General features: G+C 48.7%; 1 protein-coding gene and 1 long non-coding RNA gene across 3 annotated transcripts in view; one reads left to right on the top strand and one right to left on the bottom strand.

The window, feature by feature from the left end:
- The window catches only part of LOC122436794 (SAP30 binding protein), a 33,190-nt gene that overhangs the window by 4,282 nt on the left and 13,371 nt on the right, over positions 1-15,537 (top strand). The window lies entirely within an intron of this gene.
- LOC122436827 lies at positions 5,876-10,422 on the bottom strand. Its single transcript, XR_006268138.1, has 3 exons — positions 10,304-10,422; positions 9,484-9,949; positions 5,876-5,998 (listed from the first exon to the last, which is right to left on the bottom strand). It is a non-coding gene; the product is annotated as an uncharacterized LOC122436827 (long non-coding RNA).

The following is a 15,537-nucleotide window of genomic DNA, read 5'->3' on the forward strand; positions in this document are numbered from 1 at the left end:
TTGTGGGGTCTGTGCCCCTGCAGGTGGGTTAGGTGTAGGAATGTTTTTAGAATCAGGAAACCACAGGGGCTGCCTCATGCACTATGGATTCTCTTTAGTTGTCCAGACGTGAAGAAGGGCCATAGAGGGCCAGACAAGATGAGACCTCTCCCAGCTACTGGGGATGTTGAGCCTGAGCCTTGTTTTTGCAGGCTAGTGCCCTTCCACTCTCCAGTAAACCATACAGAATGGTTTGTTTTGAAACAGCATGCTCATTTCTTCTTATTTTTCATCCCAGTAGCAGCTGAGAATAATTCACACATCTTTGACCCATTGTGATAAAGGTTAAGACACACACAGCCCACCCCCACCCCCCATGTTGGATAGCTTTGTGTACTGTGTGCTGGGCATCAGCATAAATGTGCCTGTTAAAGAAGCATTCTTTGGGGGACAAATTCCCCCCAGCCTCCAAAGAAAAAGACTAATTCCGTCACTCTGGCCTTGGGGAATAGCGACCAAGTTTTGTGTGTAAAAACTACTTTAAAACCAGCTGAGCCTTTAAGGTGATGTAGTGAAATTCAGAGAAACTATCCCCACTTATAATCTATCCCCAATTATAATCTAAAACAAGAGTATGTTCAAAAATATAGCATGAACTGTTCCAAATTTGAGCTGATTCTGTGATTGGCTAGAACTGTGTGCAACCATTGAAATAAAGCATGAAGAGCTGTGGATGATGCAGATAAGAAAACATTCTACCGAGAAAGTTCAGGCATCAGCATGAAGGAGAAAGGAAGAATGTCCCACAGACTGTAAATACCAGCTCCTTTCTGTACCTAGTGAGGAGCCCAGGCTTGACCCATCGAAGCATTACCAGTAGGAGGGTAGACCCTCGGCCTGCATCAAGGACCATTGAGCTCTGCTTGGGCTCGCAGAAAGAAAATGGTCAGCAGTGTTAGTGCCCATCTTCTGTCTTAGTGTTTGGGATATATTGGCCTTGGAACCTGTGCCTAAAATAAGCCCAGGGGGTCGCCAAGTGTCAGGGCTTCAGCTGTGGACCAAAAGGAGGGTCCATGGGACTTGGAGCCTCTCTGTCTAGAGCTGCCAGCCTGAACCTGGAGCCTCTTGGTGAGGCTGGCTGGAGAGGAGGACACATGCCCTTTAACTGGCACCCCTTCTGGAATGCAGTGATACAAACTGCAGATCCTCAGGGATGATGGCATGCCTGTGTAAGAGAGGAGAAACAGTCCCCCCACTCCCCAAATAGGCAAAATCCGGTAGTTTACTAATGTCTTTTGTGTTCAGCCTCTCCTTTCTCGGTCCCACATGGAGGTTGACTGATGTGCTTGACTATTTCATTTGGTCGTTTGAATTTCCAGTCTGTGGAATGAAGAGTCCTTGTGGAACAATTTCTGTTCCTGTTACGGAGCCCTCAGAGATCAACACAAAACTCAGCTCTCAGAGTGACTCGACATAGTTCTTATGGAGGGTGAGCGTCAGAATCAGACTGAGCTCCACCAGCTCAGACGTCCTTTGGTCCCCAGTGGCCAGCAGAGGCCCACTGCGGGGAGGGCAGAAAGACCGAGTCCTCGTGGCATCTCCACGACTAGAAACGGTCCCCAGCGTGAGTTTTGTGTGTTCCCTGTGCTTAGTCCTGCCCCAGCTTCCTCTTCTGCCTAAGCTGGCATCACAGTCTTCCACGTCTTAGTCTCCGCCTCAAACCCCTCCCACCCCTCCCTTTTCTGGAATTTTTCTGTCACATTTAAGTTTTATTTCAGTCAATATTTAACAATATTTTTGTTTTTCAAATCATTAACTTTGCATATTTCTGCCTTAAGTATGTGAAGTTTCTAGTGTTAGGATTTGTCACTGGAGAGGTCATTTATTTTGTTAGCAAATGAGTTGATGTCATAACTCTCTTTTCCACTAGATGGCCCTCCTTCCTACGTTGGCTTTTTAAGATCTGCTTTTAATTTTTCACTCTAGCACTTTTCAAAACAGTTTTTTTTTAATTGGAGGATAATTGCTTTACAGTGTTGTGTTGCTTTGTGCTGTACAACGGTGTGAATCAGCTATAAATATACATATATTCCCTCCCTTTTGATCCTCCCACCCACCCCCCAATTTGGTTTCTTCACACAGTCAAAAGCAGGAATCCCAAAGAACTTTTGTTCATTTTTGTTTTATCTTTTGATGTTTTAAATATTTGTGTTTTTTTTTTAATTTTAAAATAACATACCTATTACATACTAACATAGATAACATTTTTGTGAGAAATTACCACCAAAAAAGTTAGAACAAAAAATGATATTGTTTTAGCATTTTACAAGTCTCCTTAATGTCTAATGTCTAGTTGAATAGACTATTAATAGGTTCTTATAGCTGCTTCTGTGTTCAGTCTGTTGCATTAGGTTGTTTTCGTTGAAGAATTTGAGGAAACTCTGGCTTGATGCAGGCAAATTATTGGAAAAAGAGTATTTTGGTAGCCCTGCAAGTCCTTATGGATGTTCTTTGATGCTTCATCAAAACTCAACAGATGGTAGTTTCCTAAAGGTTAGTTGCAACAGGAATATGAATCCTTATCAATGAACTGTTCGTTCTCTGCTTCGTTAAGATCCTTGGGTGTCTCCCACTATAAATGCCTCTTTTTCTCCTACTTGATATCACATCATCAGACACTGATGATTTGGACAGTGTCAGCTTACTGCATAATGTGGGTCCCCTAAATGTTGACACATTTTGTTCTACAGTGTCCAAAAAAAATGCTTATTTGTTAACAACATTACTGATCTCATCAGACAAGCCAATAAATATCAGAAAGCAGTCGTGCTCACAGTGGGAAGTAGGTACTTTCTCAGATTCTAGTCTTTGCTTGAGAATTTGAATCTTATCGCCGGTAAATAGCCATGAGAGACAGATTTAGTCTTTAAAATGCCCGCCAACTACATAAGTCTGAATAACTGTAGTTTGTCAGTTACTTTTTCAAGTGGAAATGATGTTCCGTGAAGAAAGCAGCTAGTTCAGCTTGTAACCCAGTCACACAAAACGTTTTTTTAAAAAAAGGACTCAGAAGTCAAGGATCAAGGTAAATCATTTTTACTGCTCCCCCAAGGATATTGTTAAGTGAAATTGACTTTTTTTTTTAAACCAAGATTATAACTACTGCTAAATCTGGTGCAGCTGCCTCAATTTATTCCAAAGGGCCAAGAAGTTAACATTTTTACTTCTGTAAATGTAACAGTGAAAGTGAAGTCACTCAGTCGTGTCTGATTCTTGGCGAGCCCATGGACTGTAGCCTACCAGGCTCCTCCATCCAAGGGATTTTCCAGGCAAGAATACTGGAGTGGGTTGCCATTTCCTTCTCCAGGAGATCTTCCTGACCCAGGGTTTGAACCTGGGTCTCCTGCATTGTAGGCAGACGCTTTACTGTCTGAGCCACCAGGGAAGTCCTGTAACAGTGAAAAGGGCAAATCAATGTCTTACTCAGTATTATACAAAGGACTTTTGACCCTGTAGACCCCCAGGGGTCCACTGTTCCTCAAAACCAAAAATCTTGGGTGGGCAATGTTAGTTAACTATTAGCTGCCTTCATTGCCCTCTGCATGTCCGTTGACTGCTAGCCTCACGGGTGTCTTGAGCCATGTTGAGGGCAGCAGAGCGTCCCAAGGATGATAAACCCACATCATCAAATCTGCCTCCTTTGTTTCATGAGGATTAATGAAATGTAACAGGCACTTAGCTTTCAGTAGTTAGTTGTGATGACCAGCGCCCCCTCGGCTCGCTTCCCAGACCGGCCACACGTGTCATTGGGCCTGTTGTGAGATTTTGGAAGCTGCATTTTAAACCGGAGTGTGCTCTGAGGAGAGCAGAGGTGAGGGGACTTAAAATCACGTCAGGTGGAGAACGTTAAGGAGCTGGGAGAGGGAAGACCAGGGGCATCGCTGGAAGTTCAGTCTGCTGTTTGAAGGTCTGATGAGGGCAGGGCAGTGGCAGCCCTGTGTGGAATTCAAGGAACGCAGAGAATTGCAGGGAAGATGTTTGCCTTCATATAACAAAAGTCAAGTGGGCCTTAGGAACCATCACTACGAACAAAGCTAGTGCAGGTGATGGAATTCCAGTTGGACTATTTGAAATCCTAAAAGATGATGCTGTGAAAGTGCTGCAGTCAATATGCCAGCAAATTTGGAAAACTCAGCAGTGGCCACAGGACTGGGAAAGGTCAGTTTTCATTCCAATCTCAAAGAAAGGCAATGCCAAAGAATGCTCAAACTACTGTACAATTGCACTCATCTCACACACTAGTAAAGTAATGCTCAAAACGCTCCAAGCCAGGCTTCAACAATATGTGAACCGTGAACTTCCAGATGTTCAAACTGGATTTAGAAAAGGCAGAGGAACCAGAAATCAATTTGCTAACATCCGTTGGATCATCGAAAAAGCAAGGGTTCCAGAAAAACATCTGTTTTATTGACTATGCCAAAGCCTTTGTGTGGATCATCACAAACTGTGGAAAATTCTGAAAGAGATGGGACTACCAGACCACCTGACCTGTCTTTTGAGAAATCTGTATGCAGGTAAGGAAGCAACAGTTAGAACTAGACATGGAACAACAGACTGGTTCCAAATAGGAAAAGGAGTACGTCAAGGCTGTATATTGTCACCCTGCTTATTTAACTTATATGCAGAGTACATCATGAGAAATGCTGTACTGGATGAAGCACAAGCTGGAATGAAGATTGCCGGGAGAAATATCAATAACCTCAGATATGCAGATGACGCCACCCTTATGGCAGAAAGCGAAAAAGAGCTAAAGAGCCTCTTGATGGAAGTGAAAGAAGAGAGTGAAAAAGTTGGCTTCAAACTCAACATTCAGAAAACTAAGATCATGGCGTCTGGCCCATTATTTCATGGCAAATAGATGGGGAAACAGTGACAGACTTTATTTTGGGGGGCTCCAAAATCACTGCAGACGGTGACTGCAGCCATGAAATTAAAAGACGCTTGCTCCTTGGAAGAAAAGTCATGACCAACCTAGACAGCATGTTAAAAAGCAGAGACATTACTTTGCCGACAAAGGTTCATCTAGTCAAAGCTATGGTTTTTCCAGTGGTCATGTGTGGATGCGAGAGTGGGACCATAAAGAAAGCTGAGCGCTGAAGAATTGATACTTTTGAAGTGTGATGTTGGAGAAGACTCTTGAGAGTTCCTTATCTGTTGACTTTGAGGAGTACAAAAGTAGAATACAGAGACTGGAAACGGCCCTCATTTTTATCACGCTGATGTTTGGGTTACCTATGAGTGCAGAGCCCCATATTTGGGAGTTTGAGGAAGAAATGAGAACTCCAGGCCCCACCCCCACCCCCCCCCACCCGCCTGCCACATAGGGAGCCTATGTTCCTGATGCATCGGCCCAGGGCGACAGGGATCGGGCCCTGGGGTTGCTGAGTTGGCCCTAAACTAGAGAAAAGGAGCTTGGAGGAGGTGGCAGAGTGTCCCGCAGGGAGCAGGGTGCCCAGGCACTTCTGTTCCATCAGGTCGTTCTCGCCTCACCTCCTCAGTAAGCAGCCAGACTCAGGTGTTCCGGTCACTCAACAGAAGGTGGCGCTGCTGTCCTAGACAGAGTCAGACCGGGCGGGGCAGCCCTCTGTCCGGCTCCTCACCACCGGGATGGGCCCCCGAAGCTCAAGTGCTTCCTCCATCTGTTTGCCCTTGGCCCACAAGCTTCCCTTTTCGCCACCCTCCTTTGTCCTTGTTTTACCTCGGTTGCCCTGGAACTTTTCCCCTTGTTTGTTTTTTTTCCCCCACTCCCACTGTTCTGTGGATAAAGGTATTTCCACTCACCCACTGTCCCTGACACTCTTCCTCTGCAAACAAACACGGGCACTGAGAGCTGGCATGGGTGAGCTGGAGCAGCCTGTGGGCAACTCACTGGGAGGCCCAGCCTCCCACTGCGGGGCGAGGCTCGCTGGTCCAGGCTTTGACCCAGGGAAGGAATCCTCGAAGCCCAAGGAGCAAACATCTGTCAAAACAAAATAGTGTTTCTGGGTCAAGAAGGTGACATTGGGTGGGGAAAAAAATTGTTGCAGCATTTTTTAAAAGGCGTGAACAACCCCAGTTCAAAGAAAGCATTTCAATAATCCTTCAAACCCCAAAAGTAGTGCAAAACTGAGGAATTCACAACCCAGAGCCAGTCTAGTAGGTTTGGAATCGGAAGACTGGGGTTGAGCGCTGGCGTGGCTTCCCCCCAGTTGTGTGTCAACAGGCAAACTTCAACCACTCTGGGCACGTCTGAAGTCAGGGCTGTGATCCCAGGCAGCAGAGGCAGCGATAGGGGAGAGCGTGTAGGGATGTGTTCTTTCTCAGCCTGAGATGGGGTTTTGAGCAGTGCTTGGCTGTCTGATTCTGTCCCCATCCTGGAGGTCAGAAGTTACTATAGTTTCTCAGTTCGCAGCACCCTTGGTGTCACAGGAATTTTTCGCAGAACTCCTAGACCAAAAGAAATAACCTAACACTTGTTCAGTAAGTAATGTTCTCCAAACAATCAGCATCAGTGTCCTCATGATTTAGTATGTTACTGTTTGGCTGTTAACTCGTGACTGTAGACCACCAGGCTCCTCTGTCCGTGGGATTTCCCAGGCAAAGATACTGGAGTGGGTTGCTGTTTCCGTCGACAGGAAATCTTCCCAACCCAGGGATTGAACCTGCGTCTCCTGCACTGGCAGTCAGGTTCTTTACCACGGAGCCACCTGGAAAGCCCCACAATTTAGTGTAGCCACGTGGAAAAAATAACCCATAAATTAGTGTGGTATCAGACAAGATGTCGAGTAATTGCTGTTTCCCTTGAAATTTGTAAATTTCATGGCCATTTCCTGGGGTGCCTTGATGGATACCACTGCATTGGTGGACACTCACAGAGTTTCAGAGCAGTGGGGCTTGGTGGAGGCCTGGCTCAGCGGGGTGAGTGGGCTTCTGCCTTCAGTGGCTGCACGTACACACCTCAACTCCCTCAAGAAGGACCAGCGTCCTGGTCGCCAAGTGTTACTAATTGACCCTGAACTGAGATGAAGGATTTGCCTGGGGCAGAACTGAGTCAGTAATCCACATTCTTCCTGCCCTCTCCAGCTGCTGCTCCCCAACCCAGCATTATTAATGATCTTTGAAAATGTCAGAATCAAAGGCCTGGAGACCGAAAGCAGCCCACAGAGCTTGTTTCCCTGGAGTTTGTTGTTGACACCCATTCTAGGAAGAACTTCAGGAGCCTGCCAGCATTCTCTTAGTGACCACGCAAGGGAAAAGGCGCCAGCTTCCGCAGGATCCGTGCAAAGCAAATGCTTTCCTCCCTGGGCTTTGGGTCTGCTGGCTGTACCTCCAGGGCTCTAGAATCAGAAAGGGAGATGCCAGACTTTTCATGAAGAAGCAGCGTAGGGTTCTAGTCATCCTGAAGGACACTTCAGAGGCAGGTTGTGGGGGTGGCAGAGGAACCAGAGGCCCTTTGCAGCCAGTGGCGATTGGACCATTGTATGCCTTTGCTTGGTGAGCTTCTGGCGAAGCCTCCCTTGTGGATTGTTCTACTGAGAATTCTTTTTCAGGATGGGACAGCAAAGGTTATCTTGTTAGAGTTTAAATATGGACCTCTTAGAGGTCTTTGACATGGAAAGGGTCATATGGCACTTTTCTGGTGGTTATCTTGTCAGGGTTTTGTTTTTATTTTGTGCATATTTTGTTGTAAGACTATAATAATAGCAAGATTGAATATTTAATGAAAGAAAAAAATCACCTAATACCATGATCCTGACAGTGTTGCCATTTTCATTCTTCCATCTTTTTAGGTTTGCCGGTGTAACAGGGTAACTATTTTGTATCCAGTTTTGTTCTCATTTGTATTATAAACATCTTCAGTATTACAGTAGTCTGGGTAATTCTATACTGTTGTTTTAGTCTGACTCTTTTATGACCCCATGACTGAAGTCCACCAGTCTCCTCTGTCCATGGGATTTCTCAGGCAAGAATACTGGAGTGGATTGCCATTTCCTTCTCCAGGAAATCTTCCCAACCCAGGGATCAAACCTGTGTCTTCTGCATTGGCAGGTGGATTTTTTACCTCTGAGCCACCTGGGAAACCTAATTATATAATATGGCATAAATGAAAAATTACAGTTGAGAATTACAGGGTGGGTTTTATATCTCAATAAAACTATTTTAGGAAAGATTGTTTTTATAGTTTTCTAAATACCTTCAACAAATGGAGAATGATGAAGAAAAGGTTGAGATTCACCAACTTTTGTTCTACTAGTAATGCCAGTCAGTAGCAACACATTTTTTCACACCAATTCCCTTAGTCCTTCTCATATATTCAGCTAAGGTAAAATCCAGAAATGGCACATCAGAATAGCAAAATATGAAAGTATTTTTGTAGTTGTTGTTAACTAAAGTGTTGTATAGGCAATTTCTTTCCAATGAGAGTCCCTGATAGACAGGAAATGGGCCGTGCTCTTCACACAAGTCACAAGAAATAATTCATTCTTTAAAATGTAAGTTCTCATTGGAAGTCCATGGGATTGTTCACCCAGTAAGGGAGGCTGGCTCAGTAGGATTCGGGATTTAGCAGCATTTCTTCTGTAAGCCCCCAGGAAATCTCTAGGCTAAGGATGCGGTGGCAGCACCCAGTGTGTAGGTGAGTAAGCCCTCAGGACCTGCCCTTCCGTTCATGTAAGCTCAGACCTTACTCACTGGGGCACCATGAATTCTTGAGCTGTTTCCCTGTAGTTAAAAGATAATGGATGTGGCCATCTTCTCCTTAAGTGGAGGGTGTAACACCTGCCTGCCTGTGACCTGCTGTGAAGTCATTCCTGGAGAGGAATTCCACCTCCTGGCTCTTTAATGTTGGGTGGCTCAGACAGTAAAGAATCTTGCCTGCAATGCAGGAGGAGACCCAGGTTCAATCCCTGGGTCAGGAAGATCCCCTGGAGAAGGGAATGGCTACCCACTCCAGTATTCTTGCCTGGAGAATCCCATGGACAGAGGAACCTGGCTGTCTCTAGTTCATGGGGTCACAAATAGTCGGATGTAACTGAGCAACTAACACTTCCACTTTCTCCAGTGGTTGAACCAAGGGTTTCATAGAAATTGTGGCTATTCACAGCCTCCTGGTCTCAAGGGAGGAGGCAAGAAGTTGGGAAATGGTGTTTCTAGGCTTTGCAGTCAGGCTGGAGTTTGAATTCCAACATTGACATTTATGGGCATAAACTGCTTCATTGTATTTTGCCTCGGTTAGCTCCTCTGTGAAATGGAAATAATAGTCTGCTTCACTGGGGTGTTAGGAGACTCGATGGGTGTATGTTGGCTTTTGGTGAGTTCTGTCGAGGGTGTGTGGAGGAGGATGTATGCTTGGTCCTTCCAGAGATGGTTTTCATTTCCTGCCTGCCCCGGTGTTCTGCCTCCCAGACCCATGATCCTTTGAGTACTGATTAGGGAAGGGAAAAAAAGACAGCATGTATGACTCACCTACGTGCACAGAAGGAAATGGCCCTTGACCATTCCCGGCTTGTGAGCCATCCGGTCTTGTCTTCTGGCCGCTGTAATTTGGCCTTTGAACTGTTGAAAGTGCCCCGGCCTATTTACCACTAGCATTGCCTTGCTCTCACCACAGTAAGTGGCCGCTTGGCCTTCTTTTGGGCTGCTCTTGAACAAGGCACAGGTGGCCCTCACAGAGTAAGTGACAGAAATCCCACGCCAGGGAGAACCCAGCCACCCCAGGCTAGGGTCTGCAAGTCCATCTGGGTGATGATATGATCTGAGCAGCAGACAGAAGGACAGAGGCAGGGCACGCTGTGCAAATAGCTCTCTGGTTCAGATTGAAAGAAATCCAAGGTAGGTCCTTTGTCTCGCCGCCTTCTGAAGGCAGCTTGGCCACACATGTAGCCGAAACACCGCTGGGAGAAACGTTGCGGTTGCTGGGAGTTGTGATCTCCTGCAAAGGGAAGAAGGACCGTTACTGTCCCTCTCACCCCTCGTCCTGGCAGCCCCACAGCTGCCAGCAGGGCCTTCTTGACAGCACTCACCCCGCTCAGCTGAAGCGGAGACTCCCAGGAGCCCCACCCCGCCCCTGCGTGGTTCTGCATCCAAGAAGGAGCCGCTGCATGCCCGGTCCACCCGCCCATCAGCCGCGCCGGCCCCAGCAGACTTCCTTCCCTTCGGGGCCACATGCCACGGATTTCTAACCAAGGTGTGGCTGGGTGCCTCCTTCCCCAGTGAGGACTTAACTTTTCGAAATTTATGTTGTAGAAGGGAAGCTGCCTGTCTTTAGGGATCCTGCACTTCTCACCTCTGTTCCTTGCTTCAGTCCATGTCCCTTGAGATGCTACTGTAGTATTCCTGGGTTTGACAGGATTTTACTCATTTGTATTAACATTGGGCTTCCCAGGTGGTTCAGTGGTAAAGAACTCCCCCCTCCGCATCTTCAGGTGTCTCTAATCAGGTCTGTGGTTACATTTGAAATAGTCGGCTTTGTCTCCCCTTGGGAGGTGGCTCCAGCCAGAGCTTGCCTTCACATGAAGTCTGGGTGGTTCCACGTGACAGAGCCTCAGCGCCATGTGGAGCCATGGGGGCATTACTGAAGCCAGGATTTCAGAGAAACTGTTCCTCTCCCCCTCCCTGCCTTTGCTTCCATCTCCAAGGCCAGCCCTGGAGCTGGCTTAGTTTGTCTTGGCAGACGCCTGTTTAACTCTTTCCTGTAGAAACCTCTCTGCTTGTGGAGCTGAGCCTTCCCAGCAGTGAGCTGGGAGTGAAGGCAAGTCCATTGAATCCGAAATGGCCCCACCAGCTTCCGCCCATTTTTCTGATATGTTGAGTGTTTCCATCCGCAGGCAGGCAGCCTGCCGTGGCAGTGGCTCAGTCCTGACCAGCAGGATACAACTGAAGGAAATGTGCTGGTGACAGGCTTTCTTCTGGGCGTGTAGGTGAAGCAACCCCTGCCGGGGGTCTGCACCTCGGGGGGCTGCCCCACGCGGCGCTGGGTTCAGTGACTGCCACTGAGTCTTGGGGTTACTGCCTCTCGTCCATGCCCCAACACTGTCTGTCAGACCACAGTGATTTTATTCTGGAGCTCAGAGCCATTTGGAATGGCTGCTTTCTGGGCATCCTGAAGTGACTCACGTGTCACAGAAAACCTCGCTTGTCCGTCAGCTTGAAGCCTTCAGGCGGCCTTCTCGGGGTTCCTCAGCTCCCGAAACAGCAGGATTGTCTGCCTACAAGTTCACGAGGCTGTCATGAGAACTAAATGAGATCTTTCACTGAAGTGCTTAGCGTGATACCTAACATTATTCCCCAAGACTGAGTTTTGTTCGTATCACATGCCTAGTGTTTGGTCCATTGCCTGGTACATAATAAATGCTTGGTAAGTTATTTGTGGAATAAATAAATGAACTTTACAATAATTCTTTTTTTTCCCTTGTCTTCAGATCAGGAGCAACAAGGTAGACTTAAGGTGTTTTAAATTCTGTATTGGTGCCCCCCCCGCCCCCACACACACACCTTCCTGCCTGCCCTATATCAGCCTTTACTGCAGTTCTGCTCCTTTAGCTTCTCTGCCACCTTGCTTTCTGATGTTGAGTCCACACATTGAAACTACCTATGGACTTTAACAGGTTTGGAGTCTGGGGGTGATGTTTGCTTTGAAATCCTAAACGGGACTGAAGAAAAACTGACCACTGGCTGGTTAGGCGTGGGTGGCGGCAGGGAGGAGGGGAGGGTGTGTGTGTGTGTGTGTGTGTGTGTGTGTGTGTGTGTGTGTGTGTGTGTGTGTGTGTGTGTGTGTGTGTGTGTGATCCGTGTTTGAGCGCCTGTTGTGGGCAGGGCACTGGCTGTTGCAGGCGCTGGGAACACAATGGCAAACAAGACAGTGAGCGCACAGAACAGGGCAGGCGTCCTCATTGGCCAGGTGGGGGTGGGGTGGAGGACTGCTTCCTTGAGCAGAGGTCTGAAGTCTAAAGGAGGCTTCCTAGGCCGGAGTTGGGGAGGGGGTGATCCACGGAGCTGCCTTGCCAGGACCCTGGGGCAGGGAAGGAGGCCGACATGGCCCGCAGAGTGTGCCCGGGGCTTCAGGCCACAGCCAGGGTTCTTTTTGAGTGAGATCTCTGCTCATGGAATGAGATGTCACCAGTCTTTGTAACTGCTCAGGCTACCCCAGGTCTGAGAGGACAGAAGATTTGGGAGGCTTTGTTTCTCTGGTCTGCCTCCCAAGCTGCCCCCTACTTTTAAGATGCAGCATTGCATCATCGGCCAGAAACCTAGTCTGGAACATTCCCCTGGAGTACAGAGCGACTGTCCTTTGCCCTCTGCTCAGAAGGCTTTCTCTGTGCCTAGTGCTCCCGAACGTGGGGACAAAAGGCAGAGTTTAGATTTGGTGGAATCCAGCTGCCAACTTGCCTTGTCTCAAGTTGGACCCCAGAGCTTCGAGTGCGCTTTGTGGGGCTGGCTCGGAAGGGTTGATGAAGTGTTGGCTGTAAACAAACCTCCACCCTCGCCACCAGGAGCTGCCGCTCCTCTGCTGAGTAAACCGCCAGCTCATGCGGCAGCTTGTCCCGTGTCGTGGAGCCATATTGTTTTCACTTCCTTCCTCGGCTCTGGTCATGGTTTTGCTGATGGTCGGACTTTTGTATTCTCTGCAGGGGGAACCACATCCCAGATTCCGTAATTTCAAAAAATGAGACCCCTGCCAAAGGACTGTTAGATTCTTCCAAATTTCAGACACGACTGACAAACCAAAATTGTTAGGTTCAGATCACAGCCCTTCAGGGACGGCCCCAGCCCACAGCAGCCACCTTACACCCTGGTCTGAGGGACTTACGCCCTGGGAGAATAGGGGGTGCAGACAGTCTGAAGAAGAGGCCTCAGCGTTTTCCTTCTGCCTTTCTCACTTGGCTTCGTGGGACGATACGGATTTTGTTTTGCTTTGTTTTTCCTGTGTCTTAACAGGAATTGAACTGGGGAGCAGAAACTAGATTTGCCTGGTCTTCCCCCCTGGGAAGTGCTATGTGCAATGCTCTCCCAGGCAGGACGCCCTGTCTCCACCTTCCTGAGGAATTGGGTGAAAAGCGCCCTGCCGGGGTGTCTGAGGGGGCGTGTGCTGTCACGTCCAGGTCTGTCCAGGTCTCTGGGACTCATGCCTCCCGGCTGATGCAGACAGTCATCTGTCTGATAACTGGATCTCCAGGCTGAGTTCATTTCTGTGGCCAACGGAATATCCACCTAGAGGCCAGGGAGGGTGGATTCGTACAAGTCCAGGCAGGTGTCCTGTGAGCCTTCTGAAACCGTGCTTTGGAGGAAGGAAAGGAGCAGTGGGTTCTTGTTGCTTTTTGCCCGTGTCCTCTCCTGCTCCCCTCCTGCCTCTTTAAGGATGTACCAAGTCTCTCTCTAGCAGGTTTTGTCAAACCGGTTTCTTGAACTGCTGGCAGCTTAATGTGTGAACCTTCCTTCAATCTCCTAAGGAGATAGCCCTTTTAAATACTTCATCAGTTGTTTTTTCCAGCACCATGGCTGGCTTCCAAGATAACTACCCTGAGCACTTCGTTCATTTTCGTGCTGAATTCCTGGTATCTGAGGCACGACTGTCCCTCTGGGTCTTTGTATTGAACGTGGAGGCCCGTCCTCACCCGCAAAGCAGCTTTCATTGGATGAAAGTTGCCTCAATGGACAGTTGGCGTAAGTGGTTCTAAAAAGCATCTCTGGGGTGTTTGACTCCTGTCCTCAGTGGTCTCACCGGACGCCCTGACTCTCCTTCCTTGCTGGGCTTTCTTCAGTATCCCCAGTGTCCTGCAGCCAACTCCATTCCGAGAACATGTGTTGCCGTGGCTCTAGGTCCTTGTGGGGTGTAGTCCAGCCCTTTTCAGGCTCACGTTGGGACAGCGGGGGGTCAGGCGCCTTTTGGATGTGGAAGCACTTGGGTCATTGGCTTTCTTCTTCAGGGGCACCTTGGTACCACGCCACACGCCCAGGAACTCAACAGACCCACAACCCACTTGTCCACATCAGAGGGCAGAGGAATTCCCTGCTAAAGTGTAACAAGGTGTGGCCACCAGGAGGCACAGAGTCCCATTGTTTGATTCTCCAGGGCCTTAGGAATCACACAGGCGCCTGTGACGCAAGTTGGGGATCTAAACAAGCACAGATTCCAAAACCTTGCCATAGTTTGTGGCTCCCAGCCTGCAGAGGCTCAGTTAGGTGTTTGGCTTTTAGGGTTCTCTCAAGGCAGGAGAATCTTTGCTTGCAGTTGGGTCCATGCACTTTGCTTGCGGATAGTGTGGAGCTGGGTTCCAGCTGGGAAGGGGCGGGGGTGCGGAACTTCTTTCTGGGGTGCTGGTTTGGAATTGAATAAGAGGCCATAGTTTCATGGGACTTGAGGTGCACGTTGTGAGAGTAGAAAAGCAGAGACTAGTTGTCATATTGAAACCAACTACCAGGTTAATTTGGGGAAGGGAGCACGTATAGAAAGATAAATCTGGGGGAAAATGAGGAGCCAGGCCAAAAAAGGAAAGCCTGAAAGTAGGAAAAAAGACTTCCTGTTTGTGATTTTGCCCCATCATCTCTTTTTCTCCCCAAGACGTGACTAAACAAAGCTCAGCTAAGCCAGCCCAGGCCCTTGTGAAATGCAGGAATCCCCGCCTCTGCCCACCCACTCCGCCTCCCATCACCGGGCACTGGCAGGCCCGGGAGCCTCACACCTTTTAATCTTACAAGAAGCTTGTGGTGTGAACATATCCTTTCCCCTTTGAAGAGGCTCCTCGCTTGTTTGGTGACCAACTTCCTGTGAACCTGGAGCAGACAGCAGAATTCCCACGTGGCTGTCTTGCCTCCTTCCTCGCTGCTCTGCATTTTGGCCTCTAAAGGGCCCAGGGCAGCGCTTTGGGAAAGAGCCCTAGGAGGCCTTTGATGAGTTAATGCATCAGGCCTGTGGGGCCAGCCAGATGGCCCCAGAGGGGAGGTAGGATGTGCCTAAGTGATGTTTTCCCACAGTGAGCACCCAGACAGCTGTCCCCTGGAGGGAGAATTAAGGACCTTTTACAGCCCAGCATGCCACACTCTTTAGCATGGGTTCCCCCAGAGTCACAGCTACAAAGGGATCGTTGTGGGGCCCGTGGAGACCCGCTGTCTGTGGAGCAGCTGATTGATGGCCAACCTGAATTTGGTGCGGCAGCCCTCCGGGGGCACCTCTGCTTTGCCCACCTGATTGGCAGGGGGCGGGTGACTGGGGGTGATGGGTGCTAAGCAGCCTGGCCTGGACGCTATGCCCGTCCAGGTCGAATGAATAGCTGCAGTGTTCCAAAGAATGAGGGGGTTTTGGCCTGTCCCAGGGACTTTTTGGAGAAGAGGACTAAGAACTGCTGGTCTTAGAACATAGCCTGGGGGGTGGGGGGTTGGTGGCCTCCCTTTGCCTGCCTTCTGAGACGTCACCTTGGTGTCAGGTTGCATCGTGTGAGGGGCATACACAGCGCTGCCCGGCCGCCTCCATGTGCCCGCGATTGTTACTGTCTTATCTCCTCCCTCACTGACCAAAGCGAG

This window comes from Cervus canadensis, chromosome 1 (assembly GCF_019320065.1).
Source record: "Cervus canadensis isolate Bull #8, Minnesota chromosome 1, ASM1932006v1, whole genome shotgun sequence".
Lineage (NCBI taxonomy): Eukaryota > Metazoa > Chordata > Mammalia > Artiodactyla > Cervidae > Cervus > Cervus canadensis.